Source organism: Seriola aureovittata, chromosome 23, assembly GCF_021018895.1.
Source record: "Seriola aureovittata isolate HTS-2021-v1 ecotype China chromosome 23, ASM2101889v1, whole genome shotgun sequence".
NCBI lineage: Eukaryota > Metazoa > Chordata > Actinopteri > Carangiformes > Carangidae > Seriola > Seriola aureovittata.
In genome coordinates, this window is record NC_079386.1 from 8,806,375 (window position 1) to 8,816,772 (window position 10,398).

The window sequence follows — 10,398 nt, forward strand, 5'->3', positions numbered from 1 at the left end:
CTATTAGAGGGGAGATGAAGGGGTGAATTATGATACAGGAAATAGAGCATGTATACAGTTATTGTTGGGAATCAGCAAACTGAGTCTGTTTTTATAAGTATTAAATTAGTACTCTCAACTTCTTTGATGGCTTGAAGAACTGTTCTCTTTGTATTATTTCAAAGTGAAATATTTTTTTGGACTGCATACACTGCCCAAGTCATAGTTTGTAACTGGGTGTTTGTTAGTACTTTACATACACAGGCGTTTGTGTGTATTTCCATGTCTGTAGAAATCATGATATTCTGTTGCCATGATCTTCACTAAATTGAAACATTAAATGTACTGTAGATTTAAGAGGACAGTAGGATTGAAGGAAAGGAGAACATGACAGTATGTTTATATTGCGTCGTAGAATCTCGGTACAACAAACATGCGCTATTTTTGTATTTATTGTTATATATTTTTTAATGACCTTACAGTTTAGATAGATTCTACTAAAATACTTTCTTTCAACTGCCAAAACACTGAGTCTGTAGATTGAAAAATATTTTCAAGATTGATAAACTGCAGTTATTACCCACTGCAATGACCCTTTTCAAAGGAACATCTCGGGGTGTCACTCTCAATTAACATCTGTCCTCTTGATGCCACTGACAAGTTGTCACCCAAGGGAGAGGAAGTTGGTAAAGGAAGAAAATGGTTCTGTCCTCGCTCGCCCTCAAGGATCAAAAATGCTACTGACTGTTTTTTTTTGTTTTTTTTGTTTTTTTCACAGAGCAAACAGGCAATGTTTCCCTCCCCCTGTCCTCAGCCAGATAGCCCTGAGGCTGCCAGAAGGGGAGCCATTGATTATTTAGCTCACAAGATGGACTTTGTGATGTTGAGAGTGAACATATAGCATGGGAAAAGACTCTCACTAGAAAGATACATGTTTACCTCTTGGGTGTGATCCATTAAATATGGTGCTTTGATGGTGTCAGCTCAACAGCCTCCACTCCAGTCCTCCTGAAGTCAATCACAGCTTTCCAGACACAACAGCGGGGGACATGCTTTTCTGGGTAAGAGAACTGGAGTTGAGATAAATTATAGCTGAGTTAAATAAGAAAGCTTTACAATTAGCTTATTAGTATTTCGGCTTGGGTAAGAAGACATTTGTCTTTCTTATATTTGTGTACAATACTATGGACACCCTGTATCATGAGCCCCAAGTCTGACAAGCACAGAGAGCTTCAGTGCTTCACTGCCTAGAGGCAAGTGAAAACCCTGTTATTACTCTGGAGAAAGTATATATTTTTGAGCTTTTTCTGCTCTCAGCTTTTACACAAGGAAGACTAATTGATCCCTGCAGATGGCAGACAAGGCAATAGGTCATAAAGCCCAGCCACTTTGCTTTCTCACAACTTGCTATCACTTTCCTCCCAAAGTGTCATCAGCAACAGCCAGGGAAAAACTCGGGACATAATTTGAGGCCATACATCTTGGCAGACGGCTACTTTTGTCATCGTAAGTGGACTTCCAAGAAGAAAACACCAAGAGCCAGTTGTGAAGTTCTGACTGAGAACATCCCTCTTGGAGAGAGGGCATGTGAAAAACAAAACTGCTTCACCCCTATAAAAAGATTACATGCACCTTTTTAGATTTTACAGAAAACAGTAAAATCGTATTGCCAGCATCATCATAAAAAGCCTTTGATTGTCTTATGCAATTCAATTTTTAGCATTACTCTATCCTTTTTGTTGTACATCCAAGACGGAACAGAATGCATTTGTTGTTTGAAGTGAGCAGAGGGAAAAGAGGAGAAAGTAAGAAATTGTTTAAGTAGTACTTTTCTCACTCCAGCAGATTAAAGCAGAAGCGTGTTGGCAGTCAGTTGACATGTTATCAACATTTCTTGTGAGAACTTCATTTCATACTTTTTCAGGGACCTGCTGATAAGGGTTTGAGTTTCAAAGACAATCATTGATGGGACGGGATGATGATGAGAGAAGGGATGGAGATAGAAGGGAAGGATATCACACACACATAGCACATAGTATTCAAAGTGCATTGCTGATGTGACGAGGGATTAGCATTTCTTGCTGTCATAGTAACAGTATGTTACATGCATGTTGTTCATTGCAGCCCTGCTTTAAGGGCTCCTGGTTATCACACTGAAAAATGTAATCGAGATGATGACTCGATGTAGATGTCAAGTTCAGAACATGTTACTTTTTCCGCATCATTTCCATGTGGGGGTATGTCAATCATAGTAAAATCTTTGTCACACAAAATAATCTGAAAGGGTGCCTGAGAATTTTTTTTTTTTACTTTATTCACGGTTTGTACGTTATACATCCTTTGAACCTATCCTGCTAGTGGAGGATCAATAAATGGCAGTTATGTTTTATTTCCTTGTGTGATATTGCAGACATCCCCATGAACTAACTGATTTCATGGAAAATCAACATTTTGATTATTATACCTTGTGTTCACTCCGTCCAACCTTGCTATGCAATCATATCCCCCATTACTGTATATAAAAGCATTTCCATAGAGACTACATTCCTTCCATAAAGACTTCTTGGACAATATGACTTAAGGCCAGCCATAATTGTAGGTTGTGGTCGCTAAACGGTCTGGCACTGTGTGTGATTTCTCAGATGAAATTGTACCTCTGTGTGCTGTCTGAGGTAAGGACTTGGCTTTTTAACTGCAGGAAAAAGATGCTATGTTTTATGTATCTATTGACTATTAGCATCCATGCTCAGGTACCAGTTTTCCTTTCCTCGAACATGCTAAGTCAAAATATATATTTAAAAAAAAAAAAAAGTTCCACACATATCTATTACTATTTTAAATCAAAACTCCTATAAGCAATATATTTATATTAACAATTGATCAAATGACTGTATATCTGAGAGGAGTTGCTTGTAGTGACATACCCACAAAGTGGCAACTCGCCAGTTTCTCTTGGCTCTGTGGACCACTTTAGCATCTTTCTGCACATTGTTTTACAGCCTGCATGTAATTGTTGTCACCGCTCTCATCGACCATGTTTTCAGCCTCACCAGGCAGCTGTTTTCAGCAAAAAAACATTGATAAACCTACTGTACACTACCTGCTCAGCACTGAACAACAAAGAGACGAACTCGATGACGAGCTGGTGGAGCCTTTAGCTGCTGAAGAGCCAGACACAGTATTTCCTTGAGGAGTTGCTGGAGAGCTACATTTGTCTGCTTGCCTGAAACACAACTCCAAACAAATCCCCATGCTGCTTCATGTCTGCTTGATGTGTAAAAAGCCAATTGTTTGCTAACACGTTTGCAATGTCAGTTTTATGAAGTGACAATGTTTGGCTTACAGATTATTGTGCTGCCCACAAGTGGCCAGAAAATCAATTAATGCAGGTTTAGGGTTGTTGGTGTGGAGAGTAGGACAGAAGAGCATCTCCATACTTCTTCATGTCAATATGTGGTTTATTGTGTGTGCAGTATGCACCATGGAGAATATTAAAGTAAGCCAATGCATTACTAGACATATTTATGAGACTAACCAGCCCGATGTTTCACCAGAGCAATATTCTGTTGAACAGAGAACAGAGGATCCTATGTTCTCCAATTTTAACTTACACTCTCTGAGAGAGGAAGTAATATGGAATTTGCATTTGTTTTCTTCCATACTTTCAAAGAACACTATCAAGCCTGAGCTCTGAAAAGGCGCTCAGCTGTTGAAACATCAACTACAATTCAGAGCAGCAGTCTCCTGTGCTGTTGGACTCAGATAATTCAGTCATTGCATTCCCCCCCCTCCATCAGTCTCATCCTTTCCCTTTCTCATGCACTATTTCTCTCTCCATCCATCTCTCTCCCTCTCACCCTTGTCATTTCTCTCTTTCTTTCACCAAGGCCTTGGAGGGTTCTGCAATTATGTTTGGGGCGCTCAGAAAAGGGGATCACTCCAGTGAAATAAATCGCTCCATAACAGCTGCGGTGAAATGGCGCTAATTGCCGATTGATTTGAAGCAGAGGCAGCAGATATCTGCAATGCAGAGCCGCATCTGCCACACTCTCCTCATCAGTCCCCTCTCTGATTATCTATTGTTCAGGCTGTTTACTTTGTAGTGATGAGTGGTAAATGGCAGGTTAAGGAAGCTAAGGGGGCCAGACACCAAATTGGGTCCCTCTCAAAAAGACGGAGTGTAAAATTAGACATAATTAACACACCCCTTAGGCAGATTCTCCAAACCTCATGGAGATGGTAGAGATGCAAATTAGCTATAAAGATACACACTTTATATACAAAAACAGTGATTAAACAGCCTTTCATGTACAGAGGCTACAGCCTGTCTTGATTGAGAGCAAATCAACCACAGAACAACTCATTTTACTTTTCAGGACTCAGGATTTTTTTTGTTGCATTAAGCACCATGCCAAACAGCAAAGAAAGAAAGCACCACTAAGTTGAAAGCTTTGCCTTTGTAATCACACAGTAAGAATCTTTATCACTGTGTTCTCTTTTAAAAAGCATTACAGTCCAGTTAGGCATGGAATATGCAGTGATGCAATAAAGCACTGACTAGACTTAAAGGGGACATATTATGCAAAATGCACTTTTCCATGGTTTTCTATCAGTAGTATGTGTCCCTGGCATGTCTACGAACCCCCCAAACATGAGAAAAGTCCATCCTCTCCGTCTTTTGCTTTCTCCACCTTTCAAGAAATGTGTGCTCAAACGGGCGAATTGGAGATTTTCCCCTGATGTCGTCAAGAAGGGCGATGCCACCTCCCCCCGGGTGGGTGACACTCCCCGAGCTAGGTGTGTGTTCCGCCCACTGAGTCCGTGTTGCAGACGGTATCGTTACTTCCCTCGCGAACACTAGCTTTCGGTAGAACAATGTCGAAGGTACGAGCGAAACACAGTAGTTGCTTTGTTGTTGGCTGCACAAACCAACACAGAAGTCTTTTTTTAATCCCTACGCCCGTGGATCTGAAGACCCGGTGGATTAATTTTATTTTTGATGGAAATGTACCCGCTCCAACTCCGAAAGTGTTGTACGTGTGTGCTAACCATTTCACCTCGGACTGCTTTCTCAACAAGGGCCAGTACAATGCAGGATTTGCTACAAGTCTCAAGATAAAGCTTGGATCAGTACCGACTGTCCGTGACCCAACTTTGAACTTGGGAGCTGTAAGTTTTACCATTTTACGTTGCTTTACTGTATGTTCACGAGAGCCTGTTGCGTGTGTTGTTAGCATGGCAGCTAATGTGGCTAACGTTTAGCGTCGTCGACACGCAGCCGGGTATAGCGGGGTACAGATTGTATGTAATTCTTCTGCTTGGTATCGCCGTGTGACATTGATTAGAGCCACCCTGTTAAATGTATTATACTTTAAAGGCTTTTTAGCTGTCTGTAAAGTCGAGCCGGCAAAATTCGGACTAAAAATAGGCTCTGTAGTGATTAGCATAGGTGTCCGGGCTTGTTTATTAGTGCTGTGAAAGTTATTTGTGAGAGTCATGCCTTATGATGGCCGTTTTAAAGTTTATATCATGTTTACAGATACAGTGCCTGTAGGGAATATCTAGATAAGCGCAGAGTTAAGGGGATATGTCCAAGGGTATAGTCTGTAATACACATTTTTTGCATTTTGCACATATAGTGAGCTATTTGCAGCATTTACAAGCTATTGACAACCCAATTTACACATATTTGAGTGCATTTGTTGTTATCATTTTTGCACTGCTTGCAACTGTTGCCATAACTACTGCCTCTGTTTCCTCTGTTCATGCCAGCACATCAAGTGCATCTATACAGCTTCCTGCAACAAGGGATGTTGCATGCCTGACTGACCCACTGTAGGCACACAGTTATCCTTGAAGACTCTTCAGCCTCACATCAGAAGTACAGGTCTGTAGCCATCTGAAGTGCATCTACTTTTGATAAACCTAACAGTCATTTATCAGTCTTGGAATAATGTGCAGGTAAATGAAGCTGTGGTTACTTAGAACTTGTTAGATTGTGTAGGCTAAGGTTTCTGTCAACATTAACATCTTTGATTTTCTCTTTACTGTACCTCCAGACTCTACCTGGCTGCCACGTACTACAATGAAAATGCTGACCGACCACAAGCCCAAACAAAAGAAGGAGAACCACTGTTCAAGGTCCAATTTCCAAAGGTGTGTTATATTATTTTATTTTTCAACAAAAAAATGTTTTGTACACATTGTATTAAGTATTGCACGTATAATGTTATGACAGTTCCATCAACAACAAAATACAGTAAAGAAAATGTCAGGAGGTAGTTAGAAACAGACTTTCAGTCATTGTTTTGTAAAAAACACAGAAGCTGCTTTGGCCATCCCCATCCCAGAGGACCTCACTGCACAGTTTGAGCGGCCTGAGAGGAGAAGGAGGAGGTCATATCCAGCTCTGTGTCCCGGTTCTATCATGGGGCAGTCTAAAACCCACGTACTGGCATGTGGCGTCAGGAAACTCGGCATGGATGCGCAGGATCACGCAGGCTGGAATGACGACCCAGATTCTGCGACCAAGGAAGCCCCAGCACCAGCTCACAAAGCTCCTATAGGCTAGATACCTGTACTGACTAAAACAACTGGACAGGGCATTTAGTCTTGCAAACATATATCTATGATGTGTCTCACAAATTTTTTTATGGATCCAGTGAATCCTACAGTGCCTCATTTGATGTAAATAAATACTTGATTGTTACTAAAGAAATGACTCCTCTGAATTCATATATTATATGCACACTATCTGCTGATAGAAGAACTTTACAAATCAAAGAGCAGCTAAACTAATTCATTTGAGGGTGTGTTACTCTATTTGTGGTGTGTTATTACCATTGTAAAATAATGTGCACTGAAGTAAAACAAGACTGCCTAACATCTTTTATTTAGATTGAAACTATGTTTTAACAAAGAAGCAAAACGTACTGGTGTATTCCTCTCAACCATAAAGGACCGTAGTCAGCGCGGTACATGTTGCAGGGATTGTGGAGGGAGTACACATTGAGGCAGAGCAGCTCCAACCCAGGACGGTCTACCATACATGGTAAATCTTTGTCGATCTCCCATAGCCGTCTGGTAACCTACAGTGAATTGCAAATGGTAAATGCTATGGTTTATTATTAATGTAATGTAATCAAAACAAATTAGTGATTAGTTTGTCCAGTGAGAATGCTACCTGTGGTATCTCCTAGCAGCAGATATTCTCAGCTTCTGTGGGCATGGTTGCACAGTTTCCACAGGAGCACCTATCCAAAATATAGAGAAAAATGGTAACATTCACCAAAATATAAAGCTTATGAAATTAAAACACTGACAGGCAGTGGAGCTAAGGTGGGTAAGAAGTAAGCTTGGCTACATATCAAGCGCATATAACATAGGTAATTTATAACATGTCACTTATTGCATATAATGTGGAGCTTGACAACAGTGTAGTGTAGAAAACTGCACAGTTTAATCTTTAACTAAAGATTACTGTTGCTGTCAGACATGTTTATGCTGATTTACAGCTTTCATTGTAATACACAAAATAAATTTACTACATAAAGGAAGATGTCATGATGAGCATCTCTGCTCAAAACATGGAGAAAAATTATTTACTTTACATTTTTTTATTTACAGCATCTATTAAAATATCTGACTAGTACTGACATTGAACCTGTAGCAGTCCACATACAACAAACATTTTCAGACTGTAAAAGTATATCTAAGGAGGCATGACAGATAACTACATTACACAATTCACAATAGTGCTTATTTACCAAAAGAGCTCCCAGTAATGACAGACAGTAACAGTTAGCATTAGCTACCTAGCTACATGTTAGTAACTGTGTGCCGGCACTCATCAACAAACTGAAAATGTAATGTCAAAATACACAAAATTGGTTACCAACCATTCAGAAACGTCCTGCTGCAGTTGTAGAGTTTGAACTTCTTCAGCAGCCTCTCCCTCTGGGTCAGATTCTGGATAAAAGTCGTGTGGTTGAACCAAATCGCTACCGACGCCAGGTCGCCTGTCACGGTCACCGTAAACATTAGATTAGAGCATGGTGCCAGAAGCCCAAACGGCAGCCCCTTCCGAAGAGGGGCGTGGTCAGGCGCAGCTCATTTGCATTTAAAGCTACAGACACAGAAACAGCCTGTTCTGAACAGGGCTGAAAAAGAGGGGTTTACAGGCATGCTGAAATTGTAGCGTTAACGCTATATTTAATGATTTACTCTCGTTGAAATGGGGCACCAGTCCTCTAGGAGGACAACAATGAATTACTTCATTGCCAAATTTATCAATCTCATATCGGAAGCCATGACTTCTCGATTCAATGGATCTCCAGTCTCTACGTCAAAAGAATACAACAGGACAACAACTGGGTGTAAATAAAGGAGTTTATTTAACTAAACTACTATGTACAGAGTAAATGCAAGGTGTAATAATCATAAAGATGAAAATAATAATGAAATGAGCAGTGTGATGAGTTGGCAATGGTGGGAGAGAATATGTTATGGCTATACACAATGGCTATACAGCTAATGATACTACATCTACGAATTATGTTTGATAATTAAATATTGCTATATTTCGGCATCAACCCAGTCATGAGCAGAGTGTTAAGACCGGCCTACTGTGAGTTGCGCTGTAGCTGGAGACCCTCGGCTGGAACCCAGGCGGCTGTGGTTGCCGTGGTAACTCTGGAGACGCGGGATCGAGGTGGATTCTCCTGGAGGCCGTGTTCCGTTATCACGATGAGGGATTCTGCCGTTGTCTCAGCGGTTCAGCTCTGGTGGAGTTTGCCAGGAGACTTTCTGTCTCGGGCACTCTTGATTTCTGCTCGGCTTCTCTGCAGGCGGTCGTGCAGAATTTATCTGCTGGCGTCTCTTGCGGGTTGATGCGAAATAAACTCTAATGCTCTTCACTTTGGTTGGATAACTTTAGAGGAGACTGGTGTTGACCAGATGACTCTAAAGTTGTCAAAATCTTCAAAAAGGAAAACTTGATGATGATTTAAAGTTACAAAATTACTCTGAGGCACTTCTGTTGCTTTGGTTCAGTTGGTCTTGACTTGGCTTATAAAAATAAAAGATCGCGCATGTAGATAAAAATCATGTTACTTGTAGCTTGTGGCAAAGAAAAATAAAAGACGCGAAAAGTGCAAAAATGACTAAGAGCCATGAGTTTGTGGCGAGCAGCTTAGAGCTAAGAGTTTACATGGCTACAGAGCCGGGCTTTGAGCCGGGACTCTGAGCTTTGAGCAAAGTTCTCAGCTTCTAGTTTCTGCATCGTTTCTCGCTTCTCGCATCTTCTTGTCGTCCTGATTTAGGCTTAGGCCTGGTTTTGGCTTCTGAACAGGCTTAGGATAGGCTTAGAAATAGGCAATAGGCTTAGAAAATAAGCAATAGGCTTAGAAAATAGGCCTAGAAAAAAAGGCATAGGTTTAGAAATAGGCTTAGAAAATAGGCCTTTTTGGCTTCTTGGCTTCTTGGCCATGTGTGAATTGTTCACGACTGTTTTATCCCCTGGGGGCTGGCGCATGTTTCAGGGGCGTTACCCATCTTCTCCTGTGTTTCCACTTTGAGAAGAGAGTAATTTTCCACTGAATTTTGGAATAATTTAAATCTAGAGTTTACTTATAAACTTGCACATCCTTCTTCCACCATGACCACAAAACATTAAATGAAATAACATAAAACTACTTGCACTAATAATGGCAGAGAGGAGTAATAGGAGTGTTGATTTCATATTACATCCTTCAAACCTGGAATTAATTATGATACAAGTGGTTAATTGATCAAACAACAATATAAACATTTCCCAAAGCTAATAATCTATACATATGGATTACACAGCAGTTCTTCGACTGTAATAATAATAATATGCACATTCTGGAGGTCATGTATTGTGTTACCTTGTGTGAAGGATGCTGACAGTATGGTCACATGAAGGACCTTGTCTTAAAATCTACATGTTACATTTCAAACATTCTATGGGATAGAAGTTTGGGATTAAACTATTACATAGGAACATCTCATGAGTTAGAGAACAGTTAGATATTTAATTTTACATTCATCCTTTGATCTGTGTCTGTGAAGAGTGTTCTGCTGGTCACTACCCAGGATTGGAATGTGGGTTGTAGTTTATGACTCTTATCTAGAGAGGGACAGAGGAAGAGAGGTTGGTGTGTGTGTGCGTGTGTGTGTGTGTGTTCATGCATGGCACAGACAGGCCAGGATTCACACCTTAGTGTTAATCAGTCCTTTTTGTTGTTACTTCTCCTATACAAGAAACAATCAAATATCACTTCTCCAGTTATCTGGTGTCCATTGGTTGATCCTCTTGAGCTGACCCTTTGATCTTTGGTCTGGTTCTGTGTCGTTCAGCCATGCTAACAGCATGGTCTGTTTGTGGAAGAGGGGTCCTTT

General features: G+C 40.6%; 2 long non-coding RNA genes across 2 annotated transcripts; both read left to right on the top strand.

Annotated features, from left to right (window-relative positions):
- Positions 1 to 628: 628 nt before the first annotated feature.
- Positions 629 to 2,262, top strand: LOC130164755 (uncharacterized). The gene is made up of 2 exons (XR_008826655.1): positions 629 to 1,040; positions 1,407 to 2,262. It is a non-coding gene; the product is annotated as an uncharacterized LOC130164755 (long non-coding RNA).
- A 2,760-nt stretch (positions 2,263 to 5,022) lies between these two features.
- Positions 5,023 to 7,060, top strand: LOC130164718 (uncharacterized). Its single transcript, XR_008826650.1, has 4 exons — positions 5,023 to 5,148; positions 5,752 to 5,866; positions 6,039 to 6,135; positions 6,303 to 7,060. It is a non-coding gene; the product is annotated as an uncharacterized LOC130164718 (long non-coding RNA).
- Positions 7,061 to 10,398: the final 3,338 nt, after the last annotated feature.